Raw genomic sequence first — 12,776 nt, 5'->3', positions numbered from 1 at the left:
TCAATCTTCATCCACCTGCTCACTCTCTCCTTCCAACCTCCAAAGAGCCTGCTTTTCAATGAGCCAAACAAGTACTGGTAATGAGGAGGACAGAGAGGAAGCTCTTTGTCCCCATACTGAAATACATTGGAAGAAAACATGAGCAGAATATTTTTAAAAACTCTTGTGGGGAGGCTTTCAGTCAGCATTTGGCTGGGTTAACATCTTGAGGCAGTTGTTTATGAGGGTATAGAGCAGGGAGCAAAGAGGAAATCGGTATTGGTACATTAACGTTTCAGATGTGTCAACGTGTTAAAAGAAAGATGAGCTTGTCAGGAGAGGCTGCTGATGGATGAGGAATCGGCTCATCTCATAAAGTATTTTGGGACTAGCTTTTGTTTTGTGTCTTTTTTTTATCCCGAGGCTTCCTCCCATGACCTTCTCCCCTTGACGTGCAATGTCCCTGTTTTTAATGTTTACAGTGAGGTATTTGCTGCCCATATTCTTTTCTTCGGCTTCTGAACAGTTACTAAAGACTCTCTCAGGTAGACATTTAAAGACGGGGAAGATATGCCCCCTTTGAATGTTTATTTGATATTTTTCTAGAAATAACTGAAGTGTGTGTGTGTGTGTGTGTGTGTGTGTGTGTGTGTGTGTGTGTGTAATGAATTCTAGAGAATGGTTGAATTTAAAAGCAGTGGATAGTAATTTAGCTTAGCTGGTTGGTTTTTATTTTTCTGTGTAAAGTTCTGTGCTTTTTCTAATTCTGATAGTGATATGTAGCCCATTATTGCTTGACAGATGATATGACCTTTGGGAGGAGAAGGAGCAATATCAGTAAGCATTTCTAGTTTTTCGTGTTTTCTGAAGGGGATTTGTATTTGTTCATGCTATTTTACAAAAAGATTGGTCCTTTAAAAGAAATCTTTAACCAACTCAGATTTGTGTAAAGATTGGACTGATAATGTATACCATGTATGACTTAGAAAGGAGAAAATATAAGCACATTTACGTGTTCCCACTTAGTCTAAGGTTGATCACTAGTTAATCAAGTGATACGCAAGCATGGCAACACTATAAACAAGCAAACCATGTAAAAGCCTAAAGCAGCACCAATTTTGTGACTTTTTCATAACTAAATTAATATAGAGAAGTCGTATTATCACACACTAGATGTGTAGTCCCTGCAACTCTAAACCCTTTGTTCTCTATCACCCCAGCATATTAGAGTCATCCCAGCAGCCAGCCCAAAGGTGATCTGTTTAGGAATGAACTCAGTTCCAGGCATCACTACTTTTTAAGTCCTTTGGTAGTTTTTTAATTTTAAATTAATAACCATTTAAATATTAAGTATTTTGTCACATTGCCATAATACATCAGCCAATCATTCTACCTCATTCCAAAAGATTCCAAAGATCCATGGCATGTATTTGAATTCATTTTTATTGCAGAAGAAGTCTGAGTAGAAGTAGTCCTGGGTACATGTTTACTGTTGAAATGGGCACCTGAATTAGCCAGAACCTAGTGCAAGCCATTCACAAGCTTGCAAGCCTTTGACAAGTTTCTCTAGAAATGAGTCTTCTCTGTACAATGAAAATGTTGAGTCTGGGTAATGTGCCATTGGTGGACCATGAAGTCAATTTAGAATCATTTCTCTGTTTACCAAAACAGAAGGAGGCAGTATATGTAGGGAAGCCATGTATTGTCTATGGGTCCTGGGTACCTGAGAAGCATGGATGACAAGCTCTTTCATTAAAGGAGCCAGGAATTTTTAGAGTTTTGTGATGTGTTGGTCGGAAAGGTACATTGTGTGAGTGGCAGAGGTGAATGCTCCCTATGTCAAGATTGGATAGAGATTATTTCAAATATTCTTTCACATAGTGCCAAGGCAAATAGTTTCTTAAAGAAATTAACTTGTTTCAATGTGGTATTTGGTTTAATAACAGTAAATGCAAACACAAAAGCATTTGTGCTGGTGAATGTGCAGTGTGTCCTGTCCTTGCACTGTGATATATAAATGAATGTATTGTTAATTAATTGCAGCCACTGATGCAAGAGGTGGTATTATTCAGTCAAGCAGAATGTTCTCTGGCCAGTCACATTGCTTTCAAACATAAATGTAGATATGTGCTCTCTTTTATAATTGTGTTGTTATAGTCTCCCATTTTTTGAGCGTTTTGAGCTCATTATTGGGAAGTGAGGTCTTTCCATGAAGGGTAAGCACTTGGGATATACAGAACTCATAAAAAGAAATAAAGAGAGCCCAAAACAAGGAAACAAATATACATTGAATTTAAAGCTGTACCAAAAAAAAATGATAATGGTACATTGAATGATAATGGTGCCTTGAAGTCCAACTGCATATGAACATGAAATACTAGAGCCATGCTAATGCCTGTTAGTCTACCAGTTCTTCCATCCAAACTGCAAGTTTAGAGTAGAAAACTGTTAGCCACCAACCTTGCATAATGATGTGTAGACATGATACGTTACATGTGTGATAAGCTTTAAAGAAACAGCGTGTAAATGCAGAGATGAATAGACCCGAGCTGTTGGGAAATAAACAAATGTGAATGGCAGAGGGAAATGTCAATCCTGGATGCCCCATGGGATTGCTGCCCGATGATTCCCCAGCCAAAGAGGAAAAGGTGAAGAGGACCTGTGCTAACTCCTGACTTTCCAGACTGACCCCCGATGTTGCAAGTTTGTAACTAACCTGTTCACTGCTCTGACTCTCCAGTGTGTGTGTCAGGGTGGGGTTTCTTTGCTCCTCACAAAGCCAAACTGGCCACAGAATTCACCGTAAAGAAAACTATGACAGTTAAATATCAGGAGCTCTACCTTAATATGACGAAACCGGAGCAAGCAAGTTGGGGAAGCAGACAGACTCCATAGGGCAGGTTCTGAGTTATTCTTACAACCTTCTTTCTTCAAGTGCAGCTGGTCCAGAAACCCAGCCTCTGTGCTTATCTACAGACACCTGAGCGCACTTTCTCAAGTGTGTGGGCCTTCCTCTTCCAGGGATACCATTTACAATTCCATAACACGATGAGATTTCTAAAAAGTTTCCCAGTTCCCACAAAAGTAGCTGAAATCAGCTGATGTCCCTCATTTCATTGGATCTTGAGATTTAAAATTATTTTACAGATAAAACTTGAAAGGTGATGCATCGCAATACTGTGTACATCCAAGGAGGGTGATCTTTTTTTTATTCCCCCATATTAAACATATTTCAAATTGGTGTAATCACATTTGTTCTTTCAGCGAATTGACAACTTGAAGGGTATTACTTATTACTTAATATTGAAATGAACTAGAGCTGGATCATGGGACTGATACAATCCCAGAGGGTACCAGAAATTCTTCTTTGGGGAACTTGAGTTGACCAGAGTTTATTTCTCTCTTAGATGTGATGGTTTAATAACACTGTTTATTCTGGGAGACACCTCAGGAATCTCCATAATAGGTTCAGTGCATTTATACTTAAGCTAGAATTGTGAGAGGATTGAGACAGAAGATTACATCCTTGGGAGACTGAGAAAAAAAGTTCCCAGATGACATGGGGAACCTGGGATGATAAATACAGTGTTCAAACTGTTGCTCTATGATCATGCTGAATATGACAGGGCTATGAAAGACACTGGGACCCTCACATGTAACTAATAAAGGCAGCAGCCATGTCATGTACTTCAGCTAAATCCTCCTTTTTCAAACATCTGAGAATGTTTCCTCCAAAAAAAAAAAAAAGTTCATAAAAAATAGCTGAGCGGTGTTGGCACACTCCTTTAATCCCAGCACTTGGGAGGCAGAGCCAGGTGGATTTCTGTGAGTTTGAGGCCAGCCTGGTCTACAGGGCAAGATCCAGGACAGGCACCAAAACAGAGAAACCCTGTCTCAAAAAACCAAAAAGAAAAAAATGAAAAAAAAGAAAAGAAAGAAACATATTCTGCCATCCAAGTGCTCTAGTTTATACTAGTTTTATTATAAACCAACATATTGTTTTCATTAGCTTAATAAGCTGAGAGCAATAAATCAGAACTGTAAACCCAGAACCTTGGTAAAAGCTTCTAAGAAGCAGGGGCAGGAATGCTATTATATAAACAACTTGACCTGTTTCAGCACGGTCTCTCATTGTACTTAATGCACATGTATTGGCTTCTCTACTAGAGACGTGGAGGATACCAACATAACTTAAGTTCTCTGTCTCTTTTAAGGACTTGCCCTTCTCTTAAATGTGATGGATTCTGATTTGGCACTGTAGGTTTCCTCTATTTAGGTATTAATAGTGTTATAGTGTCCCTAGCTCACTTAAGCACAAGTGGAAATGTGGTGGTCAGGGCCTATCTGTGTTCATTGAGTCTGCTCACATCTAGAGTACATGATTTGTGTGTGTGTGTGTGTGTGTGTGTGTGTGTGTGTGTGTGTGTGAGAGAGAGAGAGAGAGAGAGAGAGAGAGAGAGAGAGAGAGAGAGAGAGAGAGAGAGAGAGTGTTAACTTTTCAGCCACAGTAGTATATAACTAAAGATATTCTGAGAAAAACTCCATGAGCCTTTTAAGTTTGTTCGCTAACCACGATGACTTGCCAGACAGTATCAGGAGATATATACCCTGTAGATTTTGCAAGAAGAGAAGTAGTAAGTTTCCAAACCCACTGATAATTCTATTGTAATATTGACTAAAGATGAAACACATTGAGAATAAGAAATCAGCCATTGCTCTCAGTGATTTAAAGCCTGGACTCTGCTGGGATGCATATTAAGTAGATATTTGACACATTTACACACTGATCAGATACAGCCATTGCATTTTTCCCTAGGTTTCTTTTTTATGATCAAAAGATACAAAATAATTGAACTGAATGTTTATTCCTTTGTAAAAATATGGTAGGGCCATATGATGACTTCTTACATTGCAGCGCGATAAGAATCTGTTTAGCAATGGAATCTCCACAGTCTACATCAGCATCAATTGGAGGATCCCCTTACAGTACAGAGTATGGCTGGCCAGGCATCCTGACACTCAATTTCTCAGAATTTTCACAATCTAGTAATGACACACTCTTCAGGTCACAGTATGAATAGTGACGGTTAAGAGGTCATTTTTTTGAACACTTTCATTTCTTTTGTTTGTTTTTTCTTTTTTTTTTTATTAAGAAATTTTCTGTTCATTTTACATACCAACCACAGGTGCCCCTTTCCTCCCTCCTATCCCCCCTCAGCCTTCTCCCTCCTACCCCCCCCATTCCCACCTCCTCCAAGACAAGGACTCCCATGAGTAGTCAGTAGAGCCTAGTACATTCAGTTGAGGCAGGGCCAAGCCCCTCCTCCTGAACCAGGACTGTGTAAGGTGTCCCACCATAAGCACTGAACTCCAAAAAGCCTGCCCATACAGCAGGGACAGCTCTTGACCCCACTGCCAGGGGGCCCTTCAGCAGGTCAAGCTAAACAACTGTCTCACCTATGAAGAAGGCCTAGTCCAATCCCATGGAGTTTCCACAGCTATAGATCCATCCACAGTTTGTGAGTTCCCACTAGTTTGGTTTGGTTGTCTCTGTACGGTTTCCCATCATGATCTTGATGCCCCTTGCTCATACAATCCCTTTTCTTTCTCTTCAACTGGACTCCTGGAGCTTGGCCTGGTGCTTGGCTGTGGATCTCTGCGTCTGCTTCCATCAGTTACTGGATGGAGGCTCTATAATGACAGTTAGGGTATTCACCAATCTGATTACCGGAATAGGCCAGTTCAGGCTCCTTCTCCACTATTGCTAGTAATCTAAGGTGGGGTCATCCTTGTGGATTCCTGGGAATTTCCCTAGCACCCTGTTTCTCCCTGTTCCCTCGATATCTCCCTCTATCATGGTATCTCTTTCCTTGTTCTCCCGCTCTGTCCCTGTTCCAGCTTGACCATCCCATTCCCTTATGTTCTCATCCCCCATCCCATACCCTCCATTGCCCCCCATCTGTTTGCTCATGCAGATCTATCAATTTCCCCGAACTCTTTCATTTCAACCAGTGTTGTCCCATACTCATTCTCAGTGAAGTTCTTCACTCTGTGTTTACATTCCATGATGCCTTTATTTGTATCTACATTAAAAAAATTATTCTAGCCGGGCGGTGGTAGCGCACGCCTTTAATCCCAGCACTCGGGAGGCAGAGCCAGGTGGATCTCTGTGAGTTCGAGGCCAGCCTGGTCTCCAAAGCGAGTACCAGGAAAGGCGCAAAGCTACACAGAGAAACCCTGTCTCGAAAAACCAAAAAAAAAAAAAAAAAAAAAAAAAAAAATTATTCTATAATTTGGAATGGTTTGCTACATGGCCAAATATGTGAGTAATTCAGATGATAAAGATTTAGAACTAGAGGCAGTATTGCTCTGATTCCTGGCTGGGGGTATATTCATTGGCTACTCTTTGAAACTTGATTAAATAATCTAGTCTGTGTTATCATGACCAAATAAGTAATAATGTACTTTCTTGTTTAAAATTATGTCTTCAATATCCACCTCAGAAATGAGGATTGTATACCTCACTTTTCAAATGAATGCCTACCTATAAATCTGCTTTAAGAATAATTGTATTCCAAGATTTACCTCTTTCTTGAGTAATCACTTATTGAAATCTGGAGAATTCATAAGTTCATGCAGAAAACCATTTTAAGGCCCATACTTATCAAGCTATGTTTATGTTTTAACATTTATTAATCTCAGGTTAAAATACACAGTCTAGAGGCTGCAGATTCAGCAATTTGGCCTGAGACTGGCGTGGTCACAAACATTGCAGTCCTGAGTACTTTGTGAATGTCAGGGTACTTGCCCATTACTTTCCTTGTATTGCTACTGGATTCGTGTAAAATGACTGTCATTCCTCAATACAGAGAGGGAATGCAGTGTCCGGTTCCCAGCATCTGCTGTTCGTTAACTATCAAATCACTTTCCCAGTTGGATTTCAAGGACATCGTACCAGAGTTTTGAAACATTTTTGTTTACTTTGGGTAAAAATGTGCTCAAGTTTAAGCTGCAATCCATTTTTTGGATATGAGTAACAGGTTTATATAATGTAATATGACCAGAAGAGGAGTCTGAAGCTGGAATCAATAGCAAGAATTCTATTCTGGTTGTCTTCCCATTGGAAATGCTCCCTTAATTTTGATTTTGGTGTTTTTCACCCTGATAAACGAATGAGAGCATTGATCTAAGTAATATGGACTTTTTTAACTTGCATATTTCATTATCTCAAGTATATTTATAAGAATTTGCCTCCTCATTTGTATTATTTCATGAAAATTTGGTTGTTTATTTCTTGGTTAATTGCTGTAGGTTTATCTAAGATAATAAAACCTGATTGAATAGTTTGTAAAGTATCTTATTACTGTACAATAATAGAGGTTAGCCTCAGAACTTATTCATGTTCAATTATATTTAAGAACTATATAATGTTTTAAAATCTTGTACTAAATAATTCTACGAATGAACTACTCTTTCCTTAAATTAGTTATTTTCCTTATAATAATGATTTGAACTTAACTTTATAAAGGGTCATAACAAATAAAATGATATTAATTTCTGTCTGATTACTTGGAAGAGAGGACTTAATTGGACAGGAATTTCAAGAGGCAAAGGTTACTAGTTTCTGTTTTCTCTTTGTCTGAGACAACCAATCTCATCATTTAATTTAATATTATAAACTTCAAGCAGTTGCCTTTGTTAAGTCAAGGATCCTGTTGCTGTGACAGTCTTGTGGACTTGACTTCTGAAGTAGAGAAAGATATGAAGCAGGCCTCTCACTCAAATCGTCATTTGTGTGTAGTTGTTTTTATCACTTATTAATTTTGGTTTCTGATTTGTACAGAATGTCATCTTAGACTCACACAGTTATAGTAAAACCTTACAGATTTATGTGAGTTGGGATTATATATGAAAAGCAAAGGCATCCAGAGCAATGACATACAATAGATTCTTGACAACAGAGTGGATCTGAAAGTTCTTCCCACAAGTGTAGACAGTAAGGCCTTGCCCTATTTTTTTTTTTGCTCTTAAAATGTCCAACCCTTTGCTTAGAGATTTTTTGTTTAGTGAAGTTCAGAGGGCTTGAAATTTGTGTAAAAAGGTCAAATTAATGAGATTATACCCCATGTAGGAAATAAGAAAGGACCATTGCTTGAGAAAATGTGAAACCATCTGACTTCTTTTTAAGTCCTCTGATAAAGTTGAATCATTGAGTCTTTGTATTGAAAGGGATCCATGTACTGAACCTACCACCCAGTTTAACACATGACTTATCTTTAAGGCCATTCCAAATGAGAATTTGTTTTATTTTTTTTTGTTGTTGCTTTTTATCAGATGCAATGTTCAACATGTGACTAATCATAAGAAAATCTTCATCACATCAAGATCTAATTCTTATCAGTTAGAATAATGTTATTCTTCTGAAGCATTTGATCCCTGGTATATGAAGATCCTATCACACCCCTCAGGTCTTCCTTTAGAGAGTTTAAAACATATTTGGGAATTTAATCTAGAAGCATTTTACCATTTCTGGAGATACCCAGATATTCTGTCTTATGGGAAGAGTTCTGAGAGCAGGTCTGACTGACCATGCTGAAGTACGGAACCATTCACCCTCCTTGGTGCTATCAAGAGTACAGTCTCTTAGTGTCTTATTCACATTGTTAATTCATCTGCTGTGTCTTCCAGGGAATTTACCCTGTTGTTTCAACATGCTACAGCACTACAGCTGAGAAGTCTTAGTTACTGTTACTATCCCAGATGCTTTTGTGTGGCTCAGATGAGAACTCAGGTTTATTCTACCAAATTTAACTTTGTTCAAGTCAGACTATCAGGAACATATAGAATTCTAATTCTTTTGTTGAACTTTCAGGAAATTAAAAGACAAAGGATTATTTATTTTCATCTAAATTTTGAATGAATAAAAATAGAATAGAATTCAAATCCAATTATACCCTCCTAGGACTCTCCTTTCAAATTTATAGTAACATGAAGCAAATGAACAAAGCTCTTGGACAAATTCTTCATGTTTATAATCAGCTTATTGTTTTTTAATCTCTGGAACTTTACAATATATCTATAATTAGTGGTAGTCTATCTTCATCTTGACATCATCAGTTAACACATTAGTATTATATTTGTGGTCACTATATTCTTTGCTAAATCTTATATGCTTGCTATGAAAAGCAAATTATATTTAGGTTATTAATCTATACTGAAAAGTATTTTTAAATGTGACTGTTAAAATATTACTGTTGCTATTGTTTTAGTTTTCATTACTAATTTTACCATCAGTATGTAATCTTATATCACTCTTTTAATGAAGAAGATAATTTTTTATGTTTAATCTTCATTCATTTTTATTTATGTGTCTGATTTTTTTCTATGTACTGTATGTGTGTGGGTACCCTCAGACTAGGAAAGGGATATTTTAACCCCTGAAACTATAATTATATGTGGTTGTGAGCTGTCTAGTGTGGGTGCTGTGAATCAAACCAGGTCCTTGGGAAGATCAGCAAGTGCTTTTAAATGATGAATCAATTGTCCCCAGCTCCAAGAAGAAAATATTTCATCAGGATAATTTAGTTTGTGCTCAGTCATCTAGATGATTTAAATTAATATTGAAAACAGTATATATACCAAGAACTGCACAATCATAAACACATAACTGAATTTTTGTACTCTGAGGTTACCAATACCCCAACTAAGAGCAGACTCTCCCCAACTCTAACAAAGGGAGCTGTTACTTCAATTTATAGTGTTAAAGAATGCTACTTGCTCGTGCTTTACGCTTTCTTATGCATAGAACCAGAAGCCCATTACACTCTGTGTCTGGCTCTTTCATTGTTGTTGATTTTGCTTCACATTATTACTTTTAGATTTACCTATACTATATCATACCGTATATGGATGATCAACCTGAGGTCATAGATTCTCTGTGCTGTTTAATACCTCACCAAGATGTGGGGACTCTGGAATGCAATTGCCTCTGAAAGCCTGAGGACTTGAGGCACTTACATAGAATCTGAATAGATGCTTCCCTCATTCTTAAACCATGAACTCTTACTACCAAGACATGTTCACAAACACATTGTTGTGTTTTTTCATCATCTCAGAATGCTACTCCACACTCCTTTCCACCAGTGACATGGCATTATCAGGCAGTGACTGGGTTTATAGGCAAGAGGCTGAGTTCTAGCCTTCTGCTACTGTGCATCTTATGACGTGGACAGTCGTTCAGATCCTGTAGAGTTCATTGTCTTAAGTAACATACATGGAAGGGTAGAGTCAGAAGAATGCCTCTAAAGCATCTCCAGTTCAGAGATCTATTCAGAGTGATGGTGACCTGTTAGAATTTAGGTAATTTCCTAAAAGTCTAGTTCACTATCTGTGAAATTGCCATGGGATCACATTGTTGGTCATTTTTCAACCTCATCAATAGTGGAAAAGAATAAATCTATCAATAGCTTTGTCAAAATTTGGAGTTTTTCTTAACTTTTTAATTGTTGTCAGTTTTTTTGGCTATGAAATGATGTTTGAATATAAGTTGATTTCTCCATATTGGTTTTAATGAAATTATCCATTTACATTATTTATATAGTTGTCCAGGAAGCTGTCCATTACTCTGCTCATTTTCTCCATCATTTGTCTTTTTAGCATTCATTTGTTGGAGAGCTTCTTGGATGCTGTGTTGTAATTCTTTGTGATTGATATGAAATGAAAATACTTTTCTTAGGTCTTTATTTCATTTCTTACACTTCTGTGGTATTATTGATAAATGGATTTTGTTATTTTGATTTGGATTAATCAACATTTTAGTGCTGTTGTATAGACTTTTATGTCACAGCTTACTGTCATAAGAAAATTTTACAAATAGCCCATCTTAATTTTAGCCTTAGATGAGCTAGAATTGACTGGTTTCATTGTGTTTGTGTAGATAACTAGATATCCCAGCACTATTTATTAACTAATGGTCCTGTTGTTCCTCCTTACCTAAATGCTGAATACAGATTATTTCCATATGTATTTAGAGCTGCTTTATATTGTTCATCTTTATCTTTCTATCTGTCTCAATCCATTCTCTTAGTTGCCATAAATTTCTTGTGTCTATTACTATGTCAAGTTGCCAAACCTCCTTCTCTGGCATATCTTGGCAATTTTGACTACTTTGGTTTTCCTATAGAACTTGTAACATCAACTTCTTACATCAATTTAAAAATCCATTGGGAAATTAGTTAAATTTTTACTAAATCTATAGTCTTCCTTAAATTTGTTGAAACAGTGTTTTCTAGCCTATAAGGAACCTTGTGGCCTTTTAAAGACATATTACTAAGCCCGATACTTGGGTAGATCATTTTTGTCCTTCCAGTTATGAAAGCATAATTTGCTAATATGCCATTATTGTCCTTAGTTGTAATCTTTACAATGTTCACATGCTTTGCTGGTTCACAGTGCTAGCTGTGGCTTGCAGTGTGGTATTGAATTGAGATGATAATAATTAGAATCTTTGCCTCCCCCCATCCCCCTACCCCCAGTTTTGATCTTGAAAAGAGTATTTCCTTTTTCAAAATCAAATGTGCTGTAGGTTTTAGAATATTTGCCACACACTTATTCCACTGGGGAGAAAACAGGGTAGACAGGTGCCACTTACCAGCATTACCAGGTACCCTCTCTGCCTTATAGACTCAGACCAGTCCTGAAGGATCAGTTTCACTAATGGCCTCAGACACTGAAAGCTTTAAAAGATGTGTAATTTCCTTCAGTGAAATGACAGCTACCAGGTGATCAAAATGAGATCTAAATGCACATTTTGGTGGTACCCAGTAATGAAACTGTTGTCATATTAAACTCTCCAGAGACTCAGATATCTCCACTAAATCATTCCGACACAGGAATTAGGTCTGCTATGTTTATTGCGCATCACTAAAAAGCAGCACTGGATCTACTACATGGGAGGTGCTCAGTTGCCTTTAAATGTAGGAAATAAGGCAATGTCTTACTATGAGTTGGTGTGTGTTTCCTGTGACTCTCAATTAGAATTTGCTCTGTTTTTCATGAATATTAGACTTCACTATTCATTTACCAGTGGTCACTGAGGATGCTGACAGGGCTAGTGACATGGTCTATCAATGTGTAGTAGCCACTTCCAGAAAGTGGGGACATCTGGCTTTGAAGAGATGAAACCTTGAATTGAGCTCTGACTCTATGACATGAACTAAACTAGCAAATGATAGTAGTCCTGAAAAACCATTGCCTTGGGAGGCTTGCTGGCACATACCTGTAATCCTAGTGCTCAGGAGGCTGAGGCAGGAGGATTGTTAGCTGGAAGCCAGTATGACCTACATAGTGACTACCTCAGACAAAACACAACTAGACCAGAGAAGGGGAAAACTCAGACTCATTCTGGTTTCTGAATATTCCAATGTGCTAATAGAGAAGCTGTGTTACCAGCAAGACAGATTTTTTTCCCCCTTTGGTAGCACATATCATTCTCTTTATAGATTGTCACAAGCTGATCTCTAACCATAAGGCCTCTTTTGTTGTTGTTGCTTCATAGTTTTGTTTGTTTGCGATGTTTTTTTTATTTATTTGCATGTATTTCGGCACATTACCATCATTGCTTGGGAAGTCTTGGGCACATTTGACTTACATCTTCCTTCCATTGCCTTACTTTGCTTCTGGGAGAAGACTGTTCTTCCCAAATGGCCACATTTCTGTTTGATTTGTCTGGCATGTGGTGGGACCCACATTGTAACTTCTAAATATATTAAAGACTGAGCTATGGACAGAATGTTGAG

General features: G+C 37.7%; 1 protein-coding gene across 32 annotated transcripts in view; it reads left to right on the top strand.

Annotated features, from left to right (window-relative positions):
- The window catches only part of Nrxn1 (neurexin 1), a 1,064,135-nt gene that overhangs the window by 374,105 nt on the left and 677,254 nt on the right, over positions 1-12,776 (top strand). The gene's annotated exons all lie outside the window — the stretch shown is intronic.

This window comes from Peromyscus californicus, unplaced genomic scaffold (genome assembly GCF_007827085.1).
Source record: "Peromyscus californicus insignis strain IS unplaced genomic scaffold, ASM782708v3 Scaffold_1__1_contigs__length_55948999, whole genome shotgun sequence".
Classification (NCBI taxonomy): Eukaryota; Metazoa; Chordata; class Mammalia; order Rodentia; family Cricetidae; genus Peromyscus; species Peromyscus californicus.
This window is presented reverse-complemented; position numbering and strand designations above follow the sequence as displayed.